Here is a 16,644-nt window from a genome sequence, read left to right on the forward strand (position 1 = left end):
GCAAGCACAATCGTTTGTGGCTGCAGCCTCGGTTGCTCTTCGTCCACAACAAACTGAATAGGCTGTACAGGTTTCTTCGAGGGCGTGTATGCAGGGGTTTTATCTTCCTTTTTTGCGCAGGCCGACGGGGGTGGTCGTGTAAAATCATTTTCGCTCGTCGCTGCTGTTCTGCCTACCTGTTTGCTGTACCTATTACGTCGCCGCCACCGCATGCTTCGGTCGCTTTCTAATAATCCCCACTTGTTACAAACTCAGATGTTTACGCACTGTTAGCAGTCGTTTTACACGACGGGTTTGGTGCGCCTGACATGCCAGGAGTACTCGGTTGTAGTATTAGCGCGACGTTGCTTGTCTCCAAGACGGTGCCGGACAAACAAACGTTATCAACGCCATAATTCTAACGGCACATTCCCTTTATTTTGTGGCTACCGTTGCTTGCGCAGAAGGGGTCGGGTTGACTGCGATAGCTTTTCTTGAGTCAAATAAGGGAGCTTTGGCTCAATGACTTGCAGCGCTAGCAATGCGGCCTCGTCTGCAAGACCGGTGCGTGAGAAACAAGCGTTAGGACAGCCGAAATTTCAAAAATGCAGCATAAACTAGACACAAGCGACAATATTTGTTGGCACCTTACGTAAGTATAGAGTCGGTTTAGGACCCCAAACACCACCCGCCGAGATAGCTGAGTGTTGTGTTTATCGCGAAGGTAGCGAATGCTATAAAATCACTGTAACCTAGTTTTTCGTTTGAGACAAATGGTAATAAGAAAAAAAAATATAGCTAACGCGTCCGTTTACTATTTAGTAGGTCAATGATTTGATTCCTCGTTGAACCTGTTTTGTTTAGGTGAGGGTTTTATTAGCTATTTTTTTACGACCAGGGTGCGCGCCTGTTCCTTGCTTTCTATCACGCCGACATTTACCGCCGTCTTCCTAAACCCAAAGTAGCTCGTTTTCTCGCACCTTCTCTCTTGAGAAGCCCGCCGTGAAAATAAAACCAAAACAAACGTCAAAACCTCTTTACGATATCAGTATATATGTCAATTAGTTTATGTGTATTCAATTTTTGTGTTTAAAAACCTTAATTTAAGTTTTAAACACATTTCAGACTTTGAAAGTAGAAAGATAATTACCAACATTACAGTACTAACACAATTTTCGTCAAACATAGAGGTGCTGCATTTGAAGTCTGGCAACTATCTCTCACTTTTTGTGTGTTTTTTTCATGGCGTTTTGTGCCGAGTGGTTGGTGGCGTGATTTGATCAGTTTTATCTATTTCAAGCTTAAATCATAGTTATAAAAGCTTTATGGGTGATGTCTACCCTTCCAAGCTACGCGTGTGTTGAACATGGGGACCCCGGAAGAACGATCATCGCCGGATAAAATACTGCGCGTCAAAAGTGGATGACATTGCATCAGAACAAAGCGTGTTCGTGTGTCCGCAAGATGAAGACGACAGCGAAGGAGAATTGTACGTCGGAAACATCGTTTTAGCTCGGGTAAGTACGCATTTTTTATAATTCTGTATTTGGTTGGAATGAGTTCTGGTGTTTGGGGGTCCGGAATTCGCTAGACCCCCATCTGGTTTGCTCTGAGAGCCTACGTGAGTTAGTATACTTGTGTGGCGCCCAGTCCACCGTTTCTGCAGAAGTCAGCATCAATTTACGCTGAAGCTAGACCTTGGCTACGATGCTCGCGCTGTGGTACACGGCTGCTAATAATTTCACATCACGCAAGGCTCTTCAACACCGGGGCGTCTGTTTATGAGTCTCTCAAACATTGCCTTTGCGGTTGCAGATCGCAGTCGCAATTTCGTGTGAGTGGCACAACGCTGTGAATAGTCCTCCCTCGTGAATACCCGCGGTATACTAAGAAATAACATGAACAGGAGGTTCCCTGGAAGTGCATGTGAAAAAGCGTACACTTGATTCCTTGGCTGGCATCTCGTAGGTATTGTGAAATCCCCCCCCTACACGAATTCCGTGCAGTGCGCTTCGCCACCATTGCGCTCGCGAGACCAGCGACCGTACACCTTGCGGTCTTCGGGCCGCGAAGAATTCACGTACGTGCAAATTGAAGGTGAAATGCGCGCATGTGGCCTCGCAGGGAGTTAACCTTGGGGACTTCGGGCCGCGAAGAATTCACATACGTGCAAATTGAAGGTGAAATGCGCGCATGTGGCCTCGCAGGGAGTTAGCATAGTCTCGGGGTAGTGGGGGAGATTTCACAACGTCTAAAAGGCGCTTGCCGATTCCGTCAGAGTAGCTCTCGGGAAGTCTGGGACTTGATATCAGAGGCATAGGTATTCTTTAAATTAGTGCAGAAAATTGAGCGAATTCGCAAGTTCTCATTTTCGCAAAACCGCAGACCATACAGATACTAACAGAAAGCTCTAGGCACTCACTCAACTCGATTTATATTGGAGAATTGAACGTGGAGATACAAGTCAGACGTTGAAATGGAGGAGCCTCATCTATCACACACCAGTTCCTATTGAAAGCAAGGGATACAGATGAGCTCCTAGCATGCGTTCCATGCAAATTAGCTCAGAAGTGAGCTTTGCATATATCATGCATACCCCAATCACAGTACCTGCGGGTCTAATAAATACATTCTTACTGTGACCTAAATTTCACTTGGGTTGTTCCGGGAATGTTCTTATTAGTGCCATTGATGTTACGGTCTTTAAACAATTAAAAATTTACTTCATGTAAGCATTCATGCTTTGTGTATGCTCTTCTCGTATTTCAACAAGTGTCAGCACACTTACAGATTATGCACCTGCAGGTGCTGATGCTGGCTGTCATGGGTCAGCTGCCTTCCAGTCCAGTTTCAAAGGCTTTGCCAGGGCCTCCCTTGGCCAACCGACACTGCACCTGCTGTACCCAAGTACTGCCTGGCCTTTCGTTGGTGCTCCGTGGGCTTTGCCGCCAGGAATGGTCATTCATCCATCATCTGGCCGCTTGGACCACCCGTTCAGAAATCAGCGCATTTTCTCGACACATCGGTCTAGGCACTGCTGCCATATCGGTGCACCCACCGATTATGTACTTCCAGGTTAGTTAGTGCATGTTGTGGAACCTGCCATGATGTATACCTGTTAGCAGTGCTGTGGCCTCTGATTATTTGAAACATTTTCATGAAGCAGTGCCGTGCGTTTGGAGCGTGTCATTGCTTAGCAGAGATATTGAATAGAATCTGGGGCCAATGACTAAAGGGCAAGAAGAGAAATTGCACTGACTTTGAAGCAACTATTCGTAAGTATTCAAGCCAAGCAAACATTTAGGATCTTTCGATATGGTTTTGAACTTGCAATACAAACTGGTCTACTCCAGATCATACTGATATTAATCATATATACCGAAAAGTACATCCCGCAGTCTGTAGAATTCCGACAGCGCTTTTTTTGCAGTCTCTCATGACAGGCACTATTTTAAATGGTTGGAAGATAGTCGAGGTAGCCCCAATCTTTTTATCAGGAGACGGTACTTCACCATGAAATTTCCCTAACAAGCACTATATGCAAGGTCGGGAAACATTTCATCCACTCTCAGGTCGCTAATTATTTATAAAATCACAATATCACATTCGAGTATCACCACGGTTTTCACAAGGGTTACTTGAGAAACACAACTTTCAGGAATTTTTCACGATCTACATTGATCCATTGATGCAGGCATACAAACTGCGGTAGTTTTTCTCGAATTTTCTAAAGGATTCAATCGCATTGCACACGACAGACAACTTCTCAACCTTCACCGCAATGTCCTCACTTGAGTGAAAGATTTTCATTCTTCTCAAATAGAGTTTACTTCTAATAACTATATACTTCATTTGCTCGTGCCACTTTGTTGTCCCTCCATGCAGGTTGCTTGGTCGTGTCTATATTCCATGTTGCATTTCCTCCCATGTAGGCCTATTTACAGATGATGTAATTTATCACACAATTTCTTTCAACTACTACTGTCAATGATTTCAATGTGATCTTAACACAATTAACTCCTGGTGCTGCAAATGGCTAATGTCGCTTATCTCTAATACAAAGTGCATGACTTTAACGGTGGCAAGTCTCGAATTGTAAATAATTACTGTAAATGATTACCTCTTAAATGATTGTAAATGATTTCCTCTTGAGACAAAGGTGATTTGGTAGGCCGGTAGGGAAGGTGGGATTGCATGGTGGATTTCAAAAGGTACATCGATTGGGAAAATAAGACGTGTGAATAATACTTTCATTTGCACTCCAAAACTCGCTTTATTTTATATGTTTAACCCACTGAAGTGGATAGGGTGGTGTGCTGTGGAGGCGAATGTTGTTTAGATACCGCTTGGTGTGGCCGCTTTTCAGATGGAGGCAACACGTAAAAGACGCCCGTGTTTTGAGATTTCGGTGCGCACAAAAATACCCAGGTGGTCAAAATTAATGCGAAGCCTTCCCCTACAGTGCTCCCCATATCCCAAGTGTAGCTTTGGCATGTTAAACCACCGTTTTTTTATGTTTTTGGTATATTACCAGCTGCTGTAGCAGGTGCAACATACATGTTTCCAATAGCTAACTATTAAGACCATATTGAAGTGCGTTTATGGGTCTATATCATAGCAGTAGTGAAAGGTTATATACTCTGGTGTAGGTTAAGAACGGCAATGGCTCATGTGGTGTAGTCCAGTGTTTGACGGAATGCCGTGTAGGCAGGTAAAAGCATTATTGAAGTGATGAAACGTAGGTCACTGACCAAGTCAAGAAAGCCATTTAACGGTTTGGTGCTTGTTCACGGTGAGCATGTGTCGTGGAAAACGAAGCTATATATTGGGCATTACGCGGCGCGGTAAGTTTGCATAAACATGGTGCAGATTGCCATCCATTATGTTGATAATGTTGGGCGTCGTCTGAACGATGAGGGACTCGAGCAGTAATCGATAAGATAGATTGCACTCAGTTGTCAGTAATTTTGTGTTGTTGCAGTCGACCACGTGTCCCGTCCTCTCACGGTGCTCTGCCAGTGGACTTGTTTTTGCATGGCCCTTGTTCACTTCGTTCCAGTGCTGCGTTAATCTTCTGTGGAGATTGCCCGTTTCACCAATGTACACTGATTTCCATTCAGCGCATGGAATCTAATAAACAATACCCGGAAGCTTGGAGCGTGAGAGGGGGTCTTTCACGCTGACAATGTCAGAACGCAGCTCGTTAGTGGGCACATGCACGATGTATGCACTGGATTTCTTGAAAATGTGTGCGAGAGTTTCACCGACGTGTGGGACGTAGGTAATCTTTGCACGCTTTGATGCAGTCCTTGTGGCTGCCTAAAGCATTATATTCAGAAAGAAGCGAAGAGGGCGACTAGCAGGAATCCGCATTGACATTAGCATGCAGAAGCGTCCGCAAGGCCTGTGTCAAAACGTGCTGCAATTCTCGTCCTACACATCAATCAAGCTTTTGCCCGCATTTTCAAGAAACACATTGTGCACATCGTGCACGTGCAAGCTATGTTCTGACATTGTCAGCGTGAAAGACTCCCTCTCAGGCTTCTAGCTTCCAGGTGTTTATGTTTTGAACGAAAAAAGTGCCTTTTAAAGGTGACACCTCCTTCCTTGCCGATTTCTGATGCCTGATTGTTCAGTTTGGGGAGATAAGTTTAGCAGAGTGCTCACATGTCTAACCTGTATTTGTGCTTGAGCAGTCAAACGGTGATGTTAGCAGTGAAGTAGGTGAAAATTGTAGTTTGATTGTTGTTGTGTGCAGATTACCTACATTGTGTTAATTCGTAGAAAAGCAAAATTTGGGTAACCCTGCTAACTGTTCCGCATTGCATCATTTTATTATGCGAACGTTAAGGAGTTTAGCTGCTTGTTAAAGGTGAAATAAACAGTGGTACAAAAATAAGAGCATCTACTAAACAGAAATATCTTCACAATCGCTGGATGCCAACGGTCCGCCTACCAACTTGTGTCCTGCATCGTTTCTGCTGGCTGGAGCGGCTTATGGAGCATTTGCCAGCTGCTCAAAGTTTGTGGTCAAGCGCTCCTCCAAGTGAAAGATGCCGCAGAGGGTTCTTTTGTTTTAATGCCACAATTTCACGTGCTCATCAGGTAATTTACTCGTAATGGTTTTTAAATATTCATCACCCAAGAGGGCATGTTACCGTCGTCTTTGGGGGAATTTGTCTGCAATCAGGTTATGCGACAGAAACAAGTGGACCACGTCGTGAGAGTCATTGAGGCCTTGTTGATTGTGCATGCTTCTGAAATGACATTTTCATTCGGCTGAATACTTTCCAAATATTACGATTTGTGAATAAATTATGGTAAAAGTCATAATTAGTTGTACTACAGTGCAGGAAGGAAATGCCAACATACGTTTTAAGTGCCTCTGATATTTCAGATCATTGGCTGGTGAGCAATAAAACAAAACTGAATTTTTTTTAAAGCAAAATCAAATATTCGTTGTCACCAGTGCATGACCATAGTTAAAGCTATCTAGTCACCAAATTGACAATTACACACGAAATGCCAAGAAAAATAGGGAAATAAACTAGACAGCTCGCTACAATAAACCAATTCGTAAAATTCCTGAATGTCTATAAAGTGATGATTCAGGCGGGTTAGTTAAGATGTCAGTGGGTTTACACACCCAACTTGCCGGGAAGCACATGAACTCTCAATATTAACATGTTTTTAGTGAAGACCGTCTTCCTTCATTAAGCTGCTTTGCACATTTATGCCAGTCTGATAAATGTAGTCCTGAATTTTTGTTATGATCAATCTTTGTATGGGAACCATTATTTTTATATGATGTTGCTGTGTATTTCTGAAACTGTATCTAGTCACCAATTCCAATTTGTAGTGGTCAGGTTTTTTGAACTAATTCGTAGCTTTTTAACAATTATGGTATATTTTGAGTGCCTAAAGGAATGCCTCATTGCATGTTTAGCCTATATAGTGTTGAAACTGGACATTTTGCTTCAAAGTGGAATGTCGGGCTAGCAACAAGGTACTTCGCGTCCTGCTCACTTGCATTCATGCCATTATTTTTTATATTATCATTTAAAATTAAAAGCCAACCAATTTGCTGTCGTTTTAATTTTGTCACGTACTTTATACTTTCTTTTTTTTTCAACTTTCGTGAGGATTGACTATCCATATTTTTATGATACCAAGGCGTTGGGCTGGGCTAGCTGGTACATGTTTGAATGGAATAAAAACCATAGAAAAACCCAGGACACAGAAGAGAACGACAAGACAAACTTGTGCCGTCATTCTGTTTTAACTGTTTCCTGTGTTTACCACTGGTTTTTTATACATTCAAACATTTTTTATGAGTTTGTTGAACAGTGATTAGTTTAGGTGCTCAAACAATTTTTGGCTGCGAAGGCTTCCTGTAGCATTTATATAAGTGCTCTCTGCTCTTTTTTTGAGCCAATACCCCATCACCCGTCTTCATGAGGGGGTCTTTTGTAGAAATGAAGTAAAAAAATATTTGTTTGCATTGCTCTACATGTTTTGAAAGAATTTCTTGTTCATTCTTGTTTCTTTCAACCCTGTTTCAGAATCCTGCTTAAGGCATTTCCTCTGTTATTTTTTTTCAGAACCAGGAAGGGTGCTCATCCTCGGATCTTGCTGAAGCAGCTGCATCCATACTTCACACGTGAGCTCTGAACACACAGTAATTATGGTAGGAAACATTCTACCAGTATAGGGGCGTACGGCTCAAGTTTCGCCTCGCGCATGCAGCGCCGTTTCCTCCCCTCGCGGCCTTTGCTGCCATTTCATTGCCGCACATGGGGTGTGCTCTTCCGCAGATTCGCTTGGAGTACGCTGCTTGCTGCTTCGCCGTGATGAAAACGAGCGCGGCTTAGAGGAAAAGACAGAGCTCTAAATATTGTTGTGTAGTTGGTTGCCACAACAGCGTCGCAAACACGAAGGGAAAAGAGTCCATCGTCAAGTTCTATTCATTTCCCGGCAAGTGGTACGAGACAGACCGCCGAGAAGCCTGGATTAGGGCTCTGCGGCGGAAAGAGTGAGTGACCGTTTCTCTGCCTTTCTCCTGTCATTCAGTAGCTGAACTGCACTAAATTACCTTACTTTTTAAAAGCTCTGATGGCTCCCCGTGGCTCCCCCCCAAAAACGCACGAATATGCAGCAGGCACTTCGTGAACAAAGCAAAGAGCGAGAGCCAGGTCAACCCAGCCTACCTGCCGACTCTGTTTCCGGATGTTTACAAAAAGCGGCGGGTAAGCGGTGAGAGATACGAAAGGTAAGATGAAGGGTAGAATCAGCCAGATTTCGCACTGACTTAGACTCGCCCTGATTTTACCGCAGGTGGGCAAAACAGAATCGATCAGCTGCTAGAAATTTGACGTCGCCTCATCCGCCCGAGGAATCCTCACCCGTAGACGCGCTGTCGAACGCGTCGGAGGCCGACTGCTCGCCAGAAGCGGATGCGGATTTTTTCTCAGCCCGTTGCAACTGCATAGAAATTGCGATTTCGGTGTTACTTTCACGAAGAATGCAACGCTGCTAGCATGAAACTAATCAGCTTTCACTCGGTTTAACAGTAGAAATATGAGGAGGATAAGTTTTCAAGTTCACGAAACCAGGGTATGTCAAGAAAGCGGGTTCGGTTCCCGGCCGTGGCGGCCGCTTTTATGACGCAGGCGGAAAGCGAAAACGCCCGTGTGTTCGAGATTACGGCCCACGTTAAAGATCCTCAGGTGGTCAGAATTAATCCGGAACCCTGCACTACGGCGCGCTTCGTCGTCTGTGTAGCGTCGGCGCGTTAAACCTCATAATCAATCAATCACGAAACCACGGTGAAAAGAGGAATCGAGCGAATGCATTCCTAATCAAAATACCTGAGAACAAGTCCGCGATGGCCTTGTTCACGTCCCGCTTGGGTTTTTTCGACGGTTTTTCCCACTGCTGGGGTCTGCTTGTGCGGGTATCGTCAGTTGCCTCATTCACGTAGGCGCACACAGCCGCGGCATGCTTACAGCGGCCGGTTATTCCCGCCTTGCAAGAGCACGTCCCGGAGGCTACGGACCGTGTCTGAGCGCAGATCTGCATGCGAAAAGTCAATTTAGTATCACCCCTTTGTGTACTTAGCCTCTGAGCGCGAATACATTCGGCAAGAGCGGTAGAAAGAACACAAAAAAAGAGAAAGAGTGTTTGCCTTCAGACGCACATCGTAGACGACGTTGTCTTGCACTTGTGAAACGCACTTGGCGTTCAGCTGGTGCTCGTCTGCTTGTATTATCTCCTCCACCGCGAACACATGTTTCACGAGTAGCTTTCCTTTACTCAGGGTCGCCTCCCTACAAAATAGCTCACAGTTTTTGAGAGGAAGGAAGCCACAGTAGAATGCCAACGTGTTAGTCGCCATTGAAAACCAGCAGCGCCCGCACGGCAGCTCGGTGCGCGTACGGCAATCTAGGGCGGTTCTCCGCCGCGCGCAGCGCTGCTAGTATCGCTCTGGCGCGCTACCTGGCCCAGCCGTACGCCCCTATAAGCTTGCTTTGTAGATGTCATTGTAGATGTCAAAGCTATTGACAGTGTAGTCCAATGTCTGGTGTAACGGGCAATGTCTACAACTTGTAAACATTATTTTGTGGCTGTAATGTTTGAGAATATTTTAAAATGCTCGTCAACTGCTATTTAGAATCGCTGTCTAAATTGGCAGCCATTTTCCTGGTGGATACAGAAAGTGAAAAAGCGCATGTGTAGAGATTTCAGTGCACCTTAAATGTCCCAAATTTGCTAAAGCTAATCCAAAGCCCTCCTTGTGGTGCACTTCATATCCCTTGTACAGTTTTGCGTAAAAACAGCTAAAAATTTATGATAAATTTAAACTTATTTTAATGTTTTAAATGCAAATATTCTCAGTTTAAGCCGCCATATTTAGAGTAAAATATTTTGTAACGATTATATAGCTACCAAAGGTTTACAGAAAAGCCTTTTGCTTTTGGTTATGCACCCTCTTATTAAAAGAAAAATGTTGTTAAGAAAGGCAGAAGAAACCCAAATATGGAAATCAGCAAACCCTAAAGGTGTGGATAGACTGAATGTTTTGTAGTGAATCTTTTGCTGATTTCAGTTCTAGTCAACTCTAAAAAAGTCTATCGACGTAGAATGCTTGCCGTGAGGCACCTCGTAATACTAGCCAAAATTAATGGGCCTGGCTGTTGGCTTTTCATTTGCAACAGTGACAAATGACCCCACATCCACCGGCAGGGACATAATGCAAGGCACCATGTACAAGCTAGCCTCATGATAAAATAATGTTTTATGAACAATGATATTACATTTCAACGATGGGCTTCAACAGGGAACTTGTATGCATTGTTCTGTGATGTTTGCAGTTCATGTTATTGCTATGTGGGGTCATTTAGTCTAAATGTATGCTTATAAAACTCCATATACCACCAAACCTTGCAAGTGCTGTACCATATGAATATTTTTTCGTAAAGGAAAAAGAATAATGCAAACGAAAATAAATGGCTTGGGTACCCAACTTTTATAAGTAGATTATGAGCCGCTGTACGGAGGGAACTATATTATGAGCCGCATTATGGAGGAAACTATGTATTTTGCATTTGGTCTTCCCTCATATTGAACCTTCCTGCTCAGCTCAAGAATAAGGCACTAAACATTGCGGGTAGCTACCTTGATTGGAAGTTTGATGCAATACTGAGAAGCCAAGGGTTTTAAGGTTCAAGGAAGTTTTGTGTGGTTGAAGTGTTGTACACCTAATTGCTTTCACTGCACAGCATGGTTAGGCTGTGCAGTGAAGCTCGAAGGATGTGTACTGCAGTTCGGCAAAGTGGACATATACTTGGTTTTTTACGAAGTTTTGGATAATCAACTACCTCTAAAGTTAAAACTCTGTACTGAGATTTGGCTCCTGACTCTTTAAATTGATGTTTTAAAAATCGGTGACACAAGTTCAAGGAAATTATCAGCTGATGTTGAGCTTCAATGGAATGTCTCACAGAACCGAGCTTGTAAGCACGAATGTTTCGTACCATAATCGTGTGTGATATTGTGCAACATGTGGTCTCCCATCTGCTGCACCATTTGTGAACCGAGGATGGCGCACCCTTTTTGTACCCCTTTAGGTGGGTTCTTTTGGAGAAGATGCTCCTACAGATTGGGGTGCTAAGTAGCACCCTAGGATACTTTTAGGCCGAAAAGGGTGTTATAAGGCACCAGTCTACTGGGGTGCTTCACCAAGGGTGCTCCTGCGGCGACAGAATCCAAGCACTCTAAAGGGTGTAAAATATTCAGTTTTTAGGGTGCTCCTGTGGCGACAAGCTGAAGAACCCTTTTGGGCGTAAAAATTTTTAGTGTGTAGGAGTCAGCTCCAGGGATGTCCTGACTCTACTTTCATAATGTATATGTATACTTTTTAAAAAATATTGCGTGTTTCCTGTTTACAGTTTGAAATTTGGAATAAGTAAGGTCACATCTACATTAGGTGCAAAGCTTCTTGGCGAATCCTCCTGTTGTGGGGGTGTGCCATGGTCTGAGGCAACCAACCAACCTTCACCACACCTAAATTGCCTTCGTTTAACATGACTTGTATATAAAGCCAACGTGAATCTGTAACGCCATTAAAATATTTTTTTTATATTGGAGCACTAAAGGTCTATGCCGGCGGTACCAGAGAAGTACAGGAAAAAGAGATGTATGCGTGGATTTCACGGTATATCCCTTCATTAACATTGTGTGTGAGTTTTCTGAGCTCTAGCTTGAGTCAAGGTAAACCACCTATCCCAGAATTCAACCAAAGTTCAGGTCAGAGTGACTACATCTTATGAGTTTTCGCGTGGTATTCAATAAATTCCCCAGTGGCCAGACAGGTTATCCTCGGAAGTACTTGCCAAAAGGAGGCGATTATTACTCCTGGCTGCACTCGTTTTTCTGCGGAAGTTGAGCTCTTACTCAGACAGGACTCTCGAGAATCCGCAAAACATGTCGCGCATTAGGAGTCTCATTGGAGGTTGACTCGAGGAGCAGGTCGCGATAGTTGTCTCCGTGTGGATGTTGGGGCTTACTTCAGATGTATTCAGCGGCCCAGAAGGTACTCTCACAACTTTGGGAGCCTGACTTTCGTAAGCCCAGGCTCCTAATTTGTGTACATGAACTTGCCCACCTCCCGGACGTCCTCGTCCGGTTTTAGATTATGGGGTCTCGCGGCGAGAGGCTTCGCCCTGCTCTTTTTGGCAGCGACTCTGCCATCCGCAGGGACGGCATCATTTTGTGGTAGAACAGGGGGGATGCGTAGGGGGCGGGTTAACTTTTATCTATTGTTTCCATGTGGATCTGCGGCATCGTTCCGATGCTCTGGGTAACAAGTGTTATTACTGTAAAATAGGATGCTTTCTCCCTTTAAAAAAAAAAAATTCCGGATCCGGCAAACCCAGTGCACCTGCATGGTTATATGTTCTTGCGGTGCGGTCGCTCATGAAGGTTCCGCTTTTTGGGACAAACAAGCCAATTTTAAAATTTTTTGTTAGAAATTTTGTTACTAAACTGAAAAACGAAAAAAAAATGATATCATACCCTGCAACGAAACCTTCCTAGCCAAACAAAATCTGAAGGAAATTATTATTTTATTTTTATTTACATAATACTGCAGGCCCAGTGAAGGGCCCAAGCAGGAGGAACACAATTAGAAAGCTCGTAATATGGACAACAGAAGATCAAGAACATGAAAAGCGCGAAGATTAAGGAGATAACTCAAATAATGAATAAGAAAGAAATTTCACACTTTAACAATACAGGTCAAAATACAATATGGTCAATTGAGTCTATGCTATTTACGAATGATGCTGGTAATTGATTCCATTCGGTTACAGTGCGCGGGAAAAAGGAGAATTTGAAAATGTTAGTTCTAGCATTGAAGGGCGTTAGGGAGTCGGCATGCCGCTGTTGTGTTCTGCGAGCGGTGAGTGGTTGGATATATTGTTCTGGTCTCATTGACAATTTATTATTCTTGAGATGATAAAGAAATTTTAATCTTTGGATTTTGCGTCTGAATTCTAAGGTTGGGATGTTATGGTCTCTCAAGAGTTGGGTTGGTGAATCGCTCGAGCGGTATTTAGAGAAAACGAACCGAACCGCTTTACGCTGACTCATCTCAAGTGCATGAATGTTAGTTTTTGTGTAAGGGTCCCAGATTATGCATGCAACTGCAATTTAGGTCTTACAATAGATGTATAGGCTAGCATTCTAACACTTGCAGGAGCATGTTTGAGCGTATGTCTTAAAAGACTCAGTTGACGAAAAGATGACGCACAGATGTTTGAAATGTGTTTGTTCCAACTTAAAGTGTTTGTTATGGTAAGACCCAGGTACTTATATTCAGTAACTTCGTTTAAAGGTTGTCCTGAAAGGTTGTAAGGGAAGGACAGAGAATTTTTCGTATTGGTTATTTTTATGAATACTGATTTGTCGGCATTTAGGTTCATATTCCACTTAGTACACCAGTCGTATATGTTACAAAAATTGCAACTGAATGCTGATTGGTCTTCGCGGCATGTTATTTCATTGAATAATACACAATCATCTGCAAACAGCCTTATTTGAACAGGGCCAGTAATTACATCCACAATATCGTTGACATATATGAGAAACAACAAAGGACCTAAGACACTTCCCTGCGGAACGCCAGATGACACGGGGAGGGATTGTGAACATTCATTATCAGTGCGAACGAATTGCTTGCGGTTACTCAGGTACGATGATATCCAGGTAACTATAAATGCAGGAAGACCAGTTGATTGTAATTTATTGATAAGGGGAACATGAGAAACAACATCAAACGCTTTGGAGAAATCTAGAAAAATAGCATCTACTTGGCCCGACTTGTCAAGAATAGCGGAAAAACTGTGAACAACCGATACTAATTGCGTTACTGTAGAGAAACATTTTCTAAAACCATGTTGAACAGAAGAAAGCAAATTACGGTCATGTAAAAATTTGTGAACCTAGTTAGCTATGATATGCTCAAGAAGTTTACAACACGATGACGTCATTGAAATTGGCCTGTAATTAGTAGGGCATGCAGGGTCACCTTTTTTGAAGACGGGTACCAGGCTGGCTATTTTCCAGTCAGGAGGTACAATTCCGGTAGCGACAGATGCGCGAAAAATTCTAACCAGAAATTGAGCCAACATCTCGGCATAACGACGAAGAAAAGTATTGGGCAATTTGTCGGGGCCTGGGGAAGCTTTTGTTTTAAGGTTAATGAGCAATGAAACAACACCAGGTAAAGATATAAAGTCATCATCGGCAGCTGAAGGTACATGGATTGTAGGCATGGGATCCCTCGATTTAGAAAAAACACTATGGAAATAAGCATTAAAATGTTCAGCAATATGGAGATGTCCAACAAGGAGCATGCCACCGTGGTTAGGTTGTTTTATGGGCTTTTTTTACTGGACAGGAAACGCCAAAACTTCTGTGGGGCATTCCTGATGAAGTTTGGGAAAGTATTTTCAAAGTACTGACGCTTTGTGTTTGCGACTGCAGAGTTAAGAACGATTTGGTTGGCACTAATGTTACCACGGTCACCCGCTCCTCGTCTTAGCCTTTTGATTTTCCTTTTGATATGCAAAATTTCACGCGTTATGCATGGAGTTGTTTTGCGTACATGCCTTATTTTGTTTGGGATGAAAGTGTCGAGGCAATATAAGCAAGTGTTTTTAAATTTGTTCCATAATTCGAAGGCATCAGAACCACAAAACCTGCTGAGGGAAAGATCGAGATGGTCTAACACCCTTTCATCCTGGGCCATCCAAAAATTTTTGACAAATACAGATTTGGGCCGAGACCTGGGGCAGTGTATATTTTCTAAAATACAGGAAAACTCCACGATTAAATGGTCAGAAATGCCACTTTTAACACTCACGGTAACATTTTCAATGATACGGCTCAAAAAAACTAGGTCAAGCATCGAGTTGCTTGACCCGGAAACACGTGTTGGTTGCTTTAAGATTTGGTGTATGTCATGGCTTAACATTATATCAAAAAGGTAAGAGGCGTGAGTGCTTAATCCTGGAGTGCAAATAGGATTTTCCCAATCAACGCCAGGCAAGTTAAAATCGCCTACCAGAAAAATTCTGTCATGCCGAAATGTAATCGTATGATCATACAAAGTTTTTAAGTACTCAGGTGGCGAATCGGGAGGACGATAAACCGCAAAAATAAGAAAACAACGCCCCCAACAAGATGCTTTCAAAGTAAGGCTCTCATGATTACTTATCTGATGCAAAGCAGTACAGTTAATTCCATGTTTTACCAGAACGGCAACACCGCCGCCCCTAGACGTTCTATCACGGCGGAACACTTGATAAGAAGGGGGGAAAACAGTATCGTCCTCAATATCACCCCGTAACCAAGTCTCTGTAATAACTACAACATGTGGGTTATGGCCCAATATGATAGCTTCAAGTTGTTCTGATTTATTTGCAACACTGCGAGCATTTATGTTTAAAAGACGGAGCTGCATATCCTCAGGGGAACTTGGTCATGATCTGAATTGCCTGTTCGGAGAAGCGCCGAGTTTAATTCCAGAGTTTGTGGTATCATCCCATGCGAATTTTTCTTTGTCTACTCGAAGTTTGTCGTGTACAAGGGTTACTTTCTTTCCCTGCAGCTTTTCATTTTTAGCGCTCTCCCACAGTAGCTTGCGTTTGCGCAATGTTTCTTTTGAGTAATCATTCTGGATAGACACCTCTCTACCCTTCAGTTTATTAGCGTTCATCAAAACGTGCTCTTTTTCATTGAAATCCTGAAAGAATATAATCACTGGTCTTTGATTTCCTGGCTTTCCAATCCTATGTATCCTGCCAACTGACCTGCACAGAACATGCAGCTTTTCGTCAAAGATTTCGGTCTGTACTTTGCGCTTCAAATCAGTCTCGGTTTCCGCAGGATCCTCGTTCACTCCAAAAACGACCAAGTTTGCGCGTCTGGTTCTATCTTCGAGGTGAGTTATTTTGGCCTGGAGGGAAGCGATTGTCTTTTCCAAATTATCTACCCGAGCTGCCCGTTTTTCCATTTCCGCGAACGAAACGCAAGGCCCACTCACTCATAAGCTTTTGCATGTCGTCCTGTTGAGCTCTAAGTGCTCCGATTTCGAAGTGAATGGTATTTTGGCCCGAAAGGAGTGATTCAAACATTTCCTCTACCGTAGGGCCCGGGTTCACCTCGACATCCCCGCACAATACCCACAGGCACACACAGTACGCATCATACATAATGCAAAGACACTGCTCGGGGCACGGCAGGACCACGAGACCGCGGCAATAACTTCTACATGTAGTGTAACAAGCACCAACCTGTACGAAGTAGAAGAACGGCGCTTTATGCCACATGTCTGCGCAAGGTCCGCTGTGCCCACTGAAGGTAAAGTTGTTGGGTCGATCCTTTATAGGTGATTCACTTGATGTCACATGGCCAGATAGGGGAGCTGCCGGAAGCACGTCGACGAGCTGAACGCTGCTGTGACCAGGCAGTAACCAGTGCGTCTCGGAACAGCACGTGTCAATCCCGGCGCTGTCCAGCGATGAACGTTCCCTTTATCTCTTCTCCCCGCCAGACATTTACAACCTACAACGATACAGACATTTTTCTCCAGAGTAGATAAAT

At 43.6% G+C, this 16,644-nt stretch overlaps 1 long non-coding RNA gene across 1 annotated transcript in view; it reads right to left on the reverse strand.

The window, feature by feature from the left end:
- The window catches only part of LOC144164054 (uncharacterized), a 197,430-nt gene extending 180,857 nt beyond the window's left edge, over positions 1–16,573 (reverse strand). The window contains exon 1 of the long non-coding RNA XR_013321025.1: positions 16,335–16,573. This is a non-coding gene — a long non-coding RNA (uncharacterized LOC144164054). The remainder of the gene's footprint in view (positions 1–16,334) is intronic.
- Positions 16,574–16,644: the final 71 nt, after the last annotated feature.

Source organism: Haemaphysalis longicornis, unplaced genomic scaffold (genome assembly GCF_048455015.1).
Source record: "Haemaphysalis longicornis isolate Haplotype H1 unplaced genomic scaffold, Haemaphysalis longicornis Haplotype H1 scaffold_13, whole genome shotgun sequence".
Classification (NCBI taxonomy): domain Eukaryota; kingdom Metazoa; phylum Arthropoda; class Arachnida; order Ixodida; family Ixodidae; genus Haemaphysalis; species Haemaphysalis longicornis.